Here is a 13,440-nt window from a genome sequence, read left to right on the forward strand (position 1 = left end):
CTTCTGGTAAAGAACTCGACAACCTTTTCCGTTACTCCTTTGGGTCCGTATCGCTTTCGCCTTGAACCCCATCCTCCTTCTCGGGTCAACCACTCTGTATCTACAGAATTCAATTGACATCAACTCCTCCTAACGATCCGTAACAAGAGTACAACGAATCCTAACATGGCTCTAAGTTTTAAGAGACGCAACGCGGAAGTCATATAATGAAAACACTCCTAAAGACACTAAAACCTGGAGTGCTCTGATTCCAACTGTGATACTCCCGAATTTCCGGATGCGGGTTGGCCAGGCCCACGCCCGATAACCCGAGGATATCAAATCAATTAACAATAATCGAACACAGAATACAAATAAGAAAAACAAGAATAAATAAATTGCTGAAAAGAAGCTAGAATCATAATCCAAAAACCTCAGAATAAAATTTAATTAACAAAGAATGATTCTGATACATCATACTTCTCCATTTTTATTACAACTCGGAAATCCATCTAGTGGACCCCTAAAATATCTCACTGAACTCAAAAGATTGGAAACGAATCCCAAGTCTAAAATATGAAATAAAACCCTGGTCATCGGTGGAGTGAATAACTGTATCTGCTCAGCACGATGCAGCTCTAAGTCTGGAACTAACGAACACCTGTAAAAATAAGAGTGGGTCAGGCCCATATGCAAATTCTTCTCTAATTACAATCCAAACAGTAACTCGATACGCAGATACATCCTAGATGTCTCAACAATAGCTATCTAGTCCATACATATAGATATATCCACACTAAGGGACATTCACTGGAATACAGTAGGGGTCTCAACCTGAATAGAAGGCAACATGCGAAAACGCACCCAAAGGTGTGCATGAGTACCCAGACCTAACAGGATACACCTCAACCTACTATAGCCAGCTATGCATCCACTGCATATACGCACCCTAACCAACGAGTCTGAGACTCAAGCTCATCTCGTGGTACCATGAACATATATTTAAAATCCATTCATATCCATCCATAGGAAATCCAATAAGTCGTTCAGCTTATTCAGCTGCACAGACTTAAATATAAGGAGAATTATGTTTTTATAATTCGAACCCTTAATCCAAAATAGGTAGGACTGAGTTATTTTGAATCAGTCTGTCCCTAGTATGTCACCATCCCATACCGGTGCATACAATCTACAAAATCCATATAATTGATTGAACAGGTATGACTGTTCACCATTTAAAATCCATAAGGTAGGAATGAGCGTTTTAAGCTAAACCATACCTAGTATGTCACTGTCCCATACCGGTGCATATGATCCTCCATATCCATGTAAATTACCACATATAAATAATAAGCAAGTAATTTACAGTCCAAAACCAATTATCGAAATCATTGCAGAATAGTTTATACAATGCCACAACAATTACAGTTCAAAACCATAATCCAATTAACTGTAGAATAATATATAAGATTTCACAATTAACATCCAACCCATGTGTAATACCCCTAGTTTTCAAAAGGATAAAATGGGAATGAGAATTTAATTTTCAATTTTGATTTGTATTTCATTTTTTTATTTATTTAATAATTGGACTTATTTGTTATTTGTTTAGCTTAATTGTTTTATTTGCTTAATTGGTAATTGTGTTTGTTTAAATTGATTGTAATTGTTTTAATTTAATTTTTGGTTAATTTAAATATTTGATTATTGTTTTAATTTAATTTTGGGTAGCTTATAAAATTATGTGTGTTGTATTTATAGTTTAGGGTTAGGGTTTTATTTCATATAGTAGCCGACATATCATTAGGCTAGATCTAGGATTAGGGCTTCATAAAAGGCTATATATATATATATTCTTTTATGTCTGCAACCCTATTCTTGTAATATCTTGAAAAGGAAAAAAACAGAGGCTCTGGAATGTGAAGAGAGATACACAGTAAGGGTCTTGAGAGGTGAATTAAGGGGATTGTGCGTGGGTTGAACGAAGACATAACAAAGGTAGAGAACAGTGATGAGAGGAGGGAACAGTCTTGGAGAATTTAGCAACGGCGTTGAAAGGTTTCGAACCGAAACCTAAAGGCAAGTTTCATTCTATCTCTTTCCTGTAAACTTGTGTTCTGTGCATGCTAAATAGTTTCCAGGAACCTAATTAACTTTTAAAACAGACTTGTATGCATATTAAATTAGGTTGTAATCTGTGTTATGCTTATAAAACTGGAACTGTATTTTCTTGCATAAACTGTTTTTGTTTTCAGTTTATATTTTTGTCAATTAATTCATAATGGAATTGGAGAAGTTTCTAGGAGTATTTGGGCTTAAATTGAACCTTTAAAATCCTTAAGAAACTTAGAACAGACAGTTGGAATTTCTGCCGGAAGCAAAAACGAAGAACAGAGGAAGCAGAGAGTGAAAAACGGAGGTTGGGGAAGTGGAGGCGGCTCCACACTTCAATGGAGGCAGCTCCATTGAAGTGGAGCCGGCTCCACAAGATGTTGAGGCGGCTCCAATATGGGTGGAGCCGGCTCAACCTAAAATTGGAGGCGGCTCCAATTTTATAAAGTGCCCAGTACGTGGATTTTTGTGATTTCAGGGCTCCAATGTGTGTTTAAACTTGGTTGGATGGATTTGAATGATGTAATTAAGTAGGATTATACCCAAGAATGATTAATTATAACCAGGAATGATTAATTCATGTTAGGAACTTGATCAACATGGGATTTAAAATTAAATTCACATGCGGTTTACGGCTTGGAAGAAACTAAATTGCTTGTTGTGATGTTTAAGCAAATTTAATGGAGAGGTTTTAAAATGATGTATTTAATTTATTAAAAGACCTAGAATTATTGGTTGAGGCTATGGGAGTGGATGTCATGACTTTTAATTATTAATTAAGCATGCAGTTAAGGAGGGTGGAAGGGTTAATTTCTAGTGTGGTACTAGTAAATTAAACGGGCTAAAATAAAAGTTGTTTTTGTGAGGTTATATAAATGAAATATATAATGTATGGGTCCCAGGAATGTTGGTTTCTACTACAGTTATAGACATCATGAAATTTAGATACTAAATTATATGCTGTCAGGAGCAGTGGAAGTTGTAATTGCTAGTCTTACTTTAGAAAACTAAATGGACTAGCATGGAGGTGGTTTTGGCATTCAAATAAAATGTGTTCAGTTTTTATATCTGAGTATCATTAGATCATGCTTCGGACTTATAGTTGGGGATTAAATAGTCGCAATGAGAATTAAATATTAATTTACATGCCGACAAGGATTGAGGAGGATTTATATGCTAGTCTTCGTTTTAATAATATAAATGAACTAGTATGGATGTATTGGTGGGGAATTCTAGTATAATGTGCAGTTTATAATTCTGTTTTTCATTATATTATGTTATGGATGATAATTGCTGAACTGTCATAATTTCTGTTCTGTCAATTATATGAAAATGGATGGCTTAAATTGTTTATCAGTACTTTAACAATTTAAAAGGAGGATCTATGATTATAATCATTTACTGGATGCATAATAGGATCTTAATAATATCGGTTTTCTATTATGCTAGTTTCTGAATTTATTTGATGTTCTAATGAATGTGCATCGTTTATGGATCATTTGCATTATATGTACCGGTATGGGACGGGGACATATCAGGGATGGATTAGATTAAAAAGCTAAGTCCTACCCCTTCTTACATACGGAATGGATTAACTAAAATAGTTAACTCCTACATGGATACATGTCCTGTCAACTAAAACAGTTGAACGACATAATGGATGCTTGTTTTATCTTTCGGCATTAGGAAGGAATTTATATATATATTTATGGTACTGTGATACGAGCTTGAGTCTCCTGATCACGGTTAGGGTGCGTATATCGCAAAGGTTGAGTAGCTAGATATAGCAAATGTTCCCTGGTAGGTCTAGGTACTTGGCCGCTGAAAAACGTGTTTTATAGGTCACCTTCTACCCAGGCTGAACTATGTTATAGGCTAGTGAGCATCCTATAGTGTGTATTTATATATCTATGGACTATTGTAGCTATTGTTGAGCTATCTAGGATGTATCTGCGTATCGGGTTTATATACGGATTGTAGTAGGATGGAACTTGCATGTGGGCCTGACCCACCTTTATTTTTCAGGTGTTCGTGAGTACCAGGCTTAGGGTTTGATCGTGGTGATGCAGATACAGTCAGTCACTCTTCCGACTAAATAGGATTTTTCTTTCTGGTTTTAGTTTTGGATTTTATTCTGTAAAGCTTTATCAGTTGAGATTATTAGGGGTCCACTAGTTGGATTCCCGAGTTGTACGGATTGGAAAGTTAGTTTATATTAAAACTTTTATTTTTGGAGGAGGTTTTTACAATTAGAATTCTTTTCAGCATATCATTATTTTATTCTTAATTCAGTTTTATTCCTGCTTGTTTACATATTAATTGTCTGATATCCCTCGGGTCTGTGCTCGGACTTGATCACCCGTGGCTCTAGAATCGAGGGGTATCACACCATGTAAATTACAACACATAATTAATAGTTTAGCAATTTACAATCCAGAACCGTCCCAAATACTTGCAGGAGACTATTTATAGTTTCAGCAATTTAAATCCAAGAGTTAAACCATGTATTTGCAGGAAACGGTTTAAAAGTTCAACAACTAGCATCCAAAGCATGCGTAGATCACATCTAATATATATATGACTCTATCATGCATTACAAATAAGTTTTATAATCATAGTATAGTCCAATTAATTGCTAAACTAATCTAGGCAATTTAGGTCCTTTCGTCCGATAACAGCGTACTAAGTTATATACTCGTATTCTGTTTCATCTTTTAGCACGGAGCCATACACTATGCCACAAGTCCAATTGGTTATTAAAATATTTCACCATGCATATAAAATAAGTTTAAATAACTTACTAAATCCCATAACAATTGCTGAAATTTAATTAAGTAATTTATTTCTCTTCCATCCGTTAACAGCATAGAAAATTCCTTAATTTTATACTGTTTGTCCCATTGACTTAGAGGTCAACTTTAATCAACTTAAGGTCTTAATTACACCCAAAATAAATTTCTTAATACCTCTGTGTAGACCCAGACCCATCCAAACAGTTCCCATGCTCCAACAGTTGCAAACAGATCGTAAAAAAAAAAATTCAAAAAATCCCTATTTGAAAGAGCCTGCTCTAAATTCCAAGAGCATGCTCTTTTTTTGAGCCTGGAGCCGGCTCTAAGAATGTAGAGCCGGCTCAATGAGTATGGGAGCTAGCTCCCATATCCATAGAACCGGCTCTTACCTCCTTTGAGATCCCCTGTCCCCGTTCTGCTCCGTTCTGACTTTCTGCTTCTTCTCCGGCATGTTTCTGCCATTCAGTTGGTTTCAAAAACTTATCCTAAGGTCTTATTAATACCAAAACAGACTCCCAATGGTTTTAGAACAACAATTTAAAATCAATTACAGAGGTTAAACAAAGTCATTAAACCAATATATTTGAAGAACAACACTGAAACTAATTTAAGAAATTTCAGTTCTCTTCTAAACCCTCTGTTCCTCTTCACCACTGAACCTAAGGATCCTATATAAATCCCTATGACATCCCCATGGTTCGTTTGCTGTAGATGAAATAAATTACAAAGTCTAAAGTTACAACAGAGCAACATGTTTAAAGGACTGAAAATTGAAATGAGACATGTAGAAATTGTAACAGTTTTGATTTCAACATAACCATATCATTAATATAACATATATTGAACATGTAAATTCCAGTTACTGATTGATTAAACCCTAGAGATTATCTAGGTGCACAGAACACGAGCCAAAGGGAAGGAGAAAGTAGAAGAACTTGCCTTTCGGTTTCGGTTTGAAACCTTTCAACGTCGTCTTCTTCCTAAAATTTTTGGCGATCGTGACCGCCGTCAAGGATTCCTCTGCTCCGATTCTAACCCTCAAACAGCTCTCAAGCTTCCTCCTTAGTTCGGCTTACAATCCTTGGCTCAAACCCTACCTTCCTCTCCCTTAGTTTTTCCCTTAAACTCTCTGTTTCACTCTCTGTATTTCCACTATTCGTGAATAAGGTTTGTGCTTACAACCCTAAGCAGACCCTTATTGTTTTATTTATAGGCTTAGGAAAAGATATTAACCCTAATTCTACTTTAATCGTAGAGACGGAAATCAACAATTCCTTACATCTCTAAGGCGGCTTAATTAAACAAGGCGGCTTTATTCAAACGTGATGGTAAAGAGACAAAACCCTAATAATTCAACCTATTTAATTAAATAAAATAAAAAAAAACCAATTATTCAATCAATTAAAACCCCAATTGAATTACATAAAATAATTAACCAACAAAACAATTCAAAAACAACCTGAATAACAATTAAATCAATTAAAGACTAAACAATTAAATAAAATAAAGAACGAACAAATAATTTAATCAATTAAACCTAAACACATATCCACATAAACACATAAAACACTTAAAATAAATAATCAATCCTTTTTAATTTTAGGGGTATTACAAAGATGCTTTGGCTAACGCTTGGGGACAGCAATTCTTCATTCTTTCACAAGTCACTCACCTCCATAATAAATAGAAAGAAGATTGTAAGTCTCACCACTGCCGATTGACTTGTCATTGATGATTGGGATGCCATAAAAAATGAACTTGTGACAAATTTCCAGAACCTCCTTGGCACCAGTCCTTCACCTACACGTCATTATTGATCTCTCTCCTTCTATCCATAAAGTAGTACCAGTTCACCTGTATGAGGTCCTTGATGTTGTCCCTTTCCTTTTGGAAATTCAAAATTGTTTTATGTCTCTCAAAAAGGATAAGGCTCTAGGCCCTGATAGTTATAATGCCATTTTCTTTCAAAAATCATGGCAAATCATAGGCAAATCAGTCACCAAGGCAATCTTTGAGTTCTTTAGGAATAACAAGCTTTTCTCTGAGGCAAACAACGTTTCTCTCTCTCTTATCCCAAAATGTCAAAACCCATCTTACTTAAATGATTATCGACAGTGCACAAACTGTTTTTTTTTTTTTTTTTTTTTTTTTTTTTTTTTTTTTTCATGGGAGGAAAATTAATGATTCAATTCTATTGTCACATGAGCTTATCAGGGGTTACCATATTAAAATTGATTTGATGAAGGCTTCGATTCAGTCAAATGGGATTTCATCATCAACTACCTTACTCTTCACAAATTTCCACATCATTTCATCTCTCTAATCGATGTATGCATCGCATCCCCAACATTTAGGGTCAGTTTGGTAGAGTAGAAATGGGAGGAAAGGAAAGGGAAGGGAAGGTGATGGAGGGGGATTAAAAATGTGTTTGGCAAAAATTGTTGGAAGGAAAGGGAAGTGAAGGGAAGGGTTTGGAGTGTTAGCTTGTGCCTTCAGCAGTAGATTTCTTAACCTCCCAAAAATGGGAGGAAATGAAGGGAAAGGGAAGGAGAGGCTTGATGGGTGATTTCAGATGCCAATTTTACCCTCAAGATTGCACAGAGAGAGAGAGACCGCCGGTGATTGAAGCTTGGAAGGGCGACCCGAATTGGAACAACAGCCATGGAAACTGAAAGATATAGGTTTTGGATTTTCTGAACAATCTGAAATGATACATCAATACGGGTTTGAACTTTTGATTCTTGCAAACAGATAGATAAACTGGAAATATATGGGTTTTGAATTTCTAATTCTTGTAGAGAGAGAGAGAGAGAGAGAGAGAGGCCAAGTTCAGTGTTGAGAAGGAGTTGCAGAGATGGAGCGAGATTGGGGAGGCTTTGCCCTATTTTTTAATTTTTCTTTTCTTATGGCCTCAAGTTAAAGACTTTATATATATATATATATATATATATATATATATATAATAGAGATGGAGGATTAGGGAGGCTGAAATGATTTGCCCTAATTTTTATTTATTTATTTATTTATTATTATTATTTTTTTTTGACAAGTACATGAAACTATATATATATATATATATATATATATATATATATATATAAATATAAAGGGGTATAATAGTCCATATGTTAAAATAATTCCCTTCCCTTTCTTTTCCCAAACATAATTATTGTTCTTCCCTTTCTTTTCCTTCATTAATCAACCAAACGCAACGTAGGTTTAAAACTATCCTTCCCTTTCCTTTCCTTCCCTTTCCCTCATAACTAATATTATCCTTCCCCTTCAAACTCACCTTACCAAACAAAGCCTCACAGTTGCTTTGAGCAGGGAGTTTCATGGGTTCTTCAAAGGAAAGAGAGGGCTGCGGTAGGAGGACCCAATATCTCCTTTTCTGTTTATCATAGTCATGGATGCCCTGACATCAATCATCAACAACTTTGTGAATCGAGCTTCAACCTTTAAGCATCACTGGAAGTGAAAGGAATTATGCATCACTCACCTCTTATTTGCAAATGATCTCCTCCTCCTTTGTCATGGTGATTTGACCTTTGTTTCAGTCCTAAATTTAGCTCTGGATCACTTTTGAACTATGTCTAGACTCAATTTCAACCTCACCAAAAGCTCTATTTTCCTCACTGGAATGGACTCACGCACTGAAATTACCATCACCAATCTTCTTGGCATCGGGGTGGGAATATTGCCAATCAAGCACCTTGGTATGCCTCTAATTTCTACAAATCTTCGATCCTCTGATTACAGAGAGCTTATTTAGAGAATTACTCACCAAATTTCACATTAGAAATCCAGATCTCTTTCCTATGCCGAAAGACTACAGCTCATTAAGTCTTTTTACTCAGTTTTTCTGCACTAGCATTTTCATCCTCCCAAAAGGTGTGATTGACGAACGAAACAAGATATTCAGATCCTTTCTATAGTCAGGACCTAAATTAAAATCCACTGGTGCTAAAGGAGCATGGCACGCAGTGTGCAAACCAAAAGAAGAAGGGGGTTTAGGGATTCCAAACCTGGAAATCTTAAACATGGCTGCGATTTTGAAATACACATGGGACCTGAGATATGACAAAAGTGATCGTATTTGGAAAAGTTGGTGCAAGCTATATCTGATAAAGAACAGGAACATCTGGACCTTAAAGATGCCACATTCTTGCTTTTGGAGTTGGATGAAAATTCTTCAAATGAGGCACCAAGGAGCTTCATTAAGCACATCATTGGTAATGGTAGAGATACTAGTTTTTAGCTGGATAACTGGACAACTAGGGGTCTTCTTTGCCTACGATTTCCTCCTCATCTTTTGAATGACTTCGGGATCAATGAAGACACAATAGTTAGCAACTTCATTTTTAACTATACATGGTCTTTTCCTACAAGCGTTATTGATGCAATCCAAGAACTGACTTCTCTTCCCCATCCACACCCTCTCAGAGATGACAAATTGGTTTGGACAGCCTCTCCAACAAAGTTCTTTAGCCTAAAGCACACCACCATCGCTCTTGCAAAATCCTCACCCCCCCCCCCCCCCCCCCCCCCCCCCCCGGTTCCATGGTTTAATTTGGTATGGCATTCCCCCTCCCTCCCTCGAATGAAGTTCAACTTTTGGCTTGCAGTACGTAGTCGTATTCCAATCAAAGGTCCATGGCACGAAATGAAAACATTTGTGCTCTATGCCACAACCACCCTGAATCACGTAATCATCTATTCTTCAATTGTAGCTTTACTTCCCTAATTTGGAGATTCATTCAAGACGGATGCATTTTCTACACTTCAATCCAAAATTGGGAGGATTTAGTGACCTTCATTAGCAATAGATGGAATGCCAACTCACCGATTAATTTAGTGAGACAGTTGTGCATCTCCTCAATGGTTTACCACACTTGGGAAGAGATAAACGACCGCATCTTTCGTGGCAAGTCATCGTCCCTGAGAATTGTTCAACAATCTCTGCAATCCTCAAATTAAGTTTCCTTAGAGATTACACAGTATCACGTCACATCCTTTCTAATTGGAACCTCTCTCCATCTTGTTGCAAACCACCTCTGAGGCCACCAGATTGATGTTGTAGTCCGAGGATTGTCATCGCCATTACGGCTTGCTCACCGGAATTGAGTGCAGATATTCTAGGTTAACGGCCAACTTTAGTCCATGAACCTAGGCTATTTGGAATGTTTTGGTTGTTTTGATGGGCTGGGCCTTCTTGTTGTAGTTCATTTTATCGGGCATGTTTGGCTTCTTGCTAGCTTAGGTTTCCTGTGGTTTGGGCCGAAGGCCTTGCTGAATTTTTTTCTCAATCTATACAAATTGCTTAATCTTTCGGGGGGAAAAAAAACTCATGTCATTGACCCTTATGATATATAATATATGTTTCACGAAAGAATTGTAGTTGGAGCTTGGTAGTGGATATTTGTGAAAATTTATGAGTATTTACTTAATTGAAAAAATATAAAAGATAAAGCTTTTATGATCAACATTACACCTTATAATTTTAACATTTTGGTCCTTTTATCCTTTCATGGTATTCGATATTATCAATTTATCATTTGTAGAAATTGATATGCTTTAAAATATAAAGAAATATTAATGTCCTTTTTTTTTTTTTTTTTTGGTAATTATTAATGTCCCATTTTATATTTATATATTTATTTATTTTATTATTATTATTATTATGGAGGGTGTCATAACTTTTTTATTTGGACCACTAATGGACATTACACGAGCTGACCCATCCAAAATTGTGAACCTAACTATGGCACGATTAAATTGACTTCAATTGTGTGTGTGAATAAGGCAAGAAACAGTTTTTGTGAACCAAATAAGGACAGTCTCTCCATTCATTAGATGCAGCAACTGCGGCTATGTTTGGGTTTTATCTCACAAATTGAAGAAAAAATAGGAAGAGAAAACAATTAAGTGGATAAGTAAAGAAGACCAAATATAGACGTGAAAGGGGAAAAAAAAATTACTATAAAAAAAGTTTAACTTACAAAACTTTAATTTTTACTAACGTTTTTTATTTATCTAGTAGAGGTAAGGGTACAATTTTAGGATAAGCACTGACAACAACAGTAGAATAGGATAAGCACTGACAACAACAGTAGAAATAAATAAGCCACTCGACCCAAATATATGCAAAGAAATACTTCACAACAAAATTTAATGAGTATTAATGTAAAACTAAAATGGAGAATAGGGATTTGATAACCATTCTAATTTTAATTTAATGGTTTCGAGTTGGTTTGGCCCAAATAGAATCAATACATGCAAAAATGCTTTGTCTAGTAGACCATATTGACTAAAAGTTTACTCAAGAACTATTTTATATATACAATTGAGCCACAAAGGGCCGGGTTATACATCATAATCTTTAAAAAAAATTGAAAATTTTGAGTTAAATTTATTCTGAGGTTTTTTTTTCTTTAAAATATAAAGAATATAGTAATGAGTAAAGATTGAATATTTGAATAAAAATAGACCATCAAAATATTAGAGGAAGTGTGATGAGAGGAAGTATGATGATCTGAATTGGAGCTGATTTGTGAAGTGAATATTTTACCTGGTCATCATTCAATATAATCTTCAATTAGAAGATTAATTGGAAGAATTTATAAATACACAGTTTGGTACATCTACTTGAATCTCATGAACAAACAACATATATAACTTAGAACTCCAAAAACGAAAGACAAAAGAATTATTTATTATTAGTTCCCTCCCATATTTCAACATAGTCCAACGCTTAAGTAAATTCATTAGATAGAATATTTTAGCCACACCAATGTCAAATGAAGCAAGTCATTTCTTATAATTTGTTATAAATAATCATTTTATTAATATGCTTCTTGCACTAGCATGCCATCCTTGTTGAATCATACTCATTCTTTCACATTTGGAGAAATATGCTCGTCCATTTTACATTTCGTGTGAATTATGTATGAAGAAATGTGAATTATGTATGAAATAGATATACTGAATGACATTTTAAGATGGTTAAATAAAGAACAATATTAAAAAGAACTACTAGTACTTTTTTTCTTTCCGTTTTTAGCATGCAAATAAAAAATAAAAAAATAATAATGAAAATTAAAATTTCAAAATCATTTTGCCTTTTGATTTATTTTAGGACTCCCTTTATTTCTCTTCTACATCGTAATAATAACAAAAAAATATTTCCAGCACAAACTTGGAGAGAGAGAGAGAGGATCCATTAAAGTGTTAAGATGAGTTCTTAATTATCGACCTCCAATAAAAGATTTTTACAATCAACATTACACCTTCCCATTTTAATATTTCCACCATTTTAATATTATTATAAATTTGGTACATGTGTCGGTTGTTTAGTGATACTTTCTCACTTTTATGTATTACCCTCACACACAAAGGGACCACTCTATCTCTAGAAATAATCTCACCTCCCAATGTGCAATAGACTGTCCAATGAGAGGATCCAGATTCACAAAACACGTCGCAACATTGACAATACTACCTCTAGAATTTTGAACAACCAATCCACCTGCTACACACCTGTTTGCTTACTAAAACTTGCATCAAAGTTAAGTTTTACACAGCCATAAGAAAGGGCCTGCCATTTAAGAGAGAAAGGCAAACCTAGTTAATGTCATAGTAGAATTATCTGTTTTAGAATAGCTACTTTATAAGCCTTGCTTGACTTGTAATTCTGAGAATAATTTCTGTTATAAAAAATTGTATAAAAAATTCTGTTTGGTATAGTTTGCTGAAAAATCAATTATTAAAAGGTCTGTTTTCAGAGAATTGTCTTTTATTGTTCTTTAAAAACTGTTTTCTATTTTCTAAATTATTGAGAACTGTTTTCAAAATTACAAACCAAATAAGCCTTCCCATTGATTCGTGGAGGCAACGAGGCATTAGCAATATATATATATATATTATTAGGAAAAAATATTTATATATATTCCAACCCATATTGGCAATAAGGATGAGTAAATCTTCTTGATGCTCTACCATAATGGGACAGTCGAAGAACAAAAATGTTCAATGATCTCTGAAGCTAAACCACATCTCTGACCTATTTCCTCTTCCACAGTAGACAATACCACTCCTTTTCAAATGCAGCACCTTCTCTTTTGCTTCAATTCTCCACAGCTTACCCCAAAAGCTTTAGATGTTCTTCTCAAACAAGAAACTTCCCATATGTTGTAAAATGCCATTCTTTCCCATTTTTGTTAGATCACTCACAAGGGGATCTTTTCAATTATTTGACAGTCTTCCCAACTATTGTTGGATAAGCTGCATATTCATTGTAGTCTATTTTAAAATTGTCTCACCATAAAAAGATCGTATTAAAATAAAATTATACAATCTGGTCAAAGATGATAACGGACCATTACTCACTATTAGCATGGTCTAATATGAGTTCGGATAACGGACCATTACTCACTATTAGCATAGTCTAATATGAGTTTGGATAACGGACCATTACTCACTATTAGCATAGTCTAATATGAGTTCGGATCACTTACCATTACTCACTATTAGCATAGTCTAATATGAGTTGGAATTAAGT

Source organism: Cornus florida, unplaced genomic scaffold, assembly GCF_030987335.1.
Source record: "Cornus florida cultivar Cherokee Brave unplaced genomic scaffold, ASM3098733v1 CherokeeBrave_3.0.0_Hap2_Chr11, whole genome shotgun sequence".
In the NCBI taxonomy this organism is placed as follows: Eukaryota; Viridiplantae; Streptophyta; class Magnoliopsida; order Cornales; family Cornaceae; genus Cornus; species Cornus florida.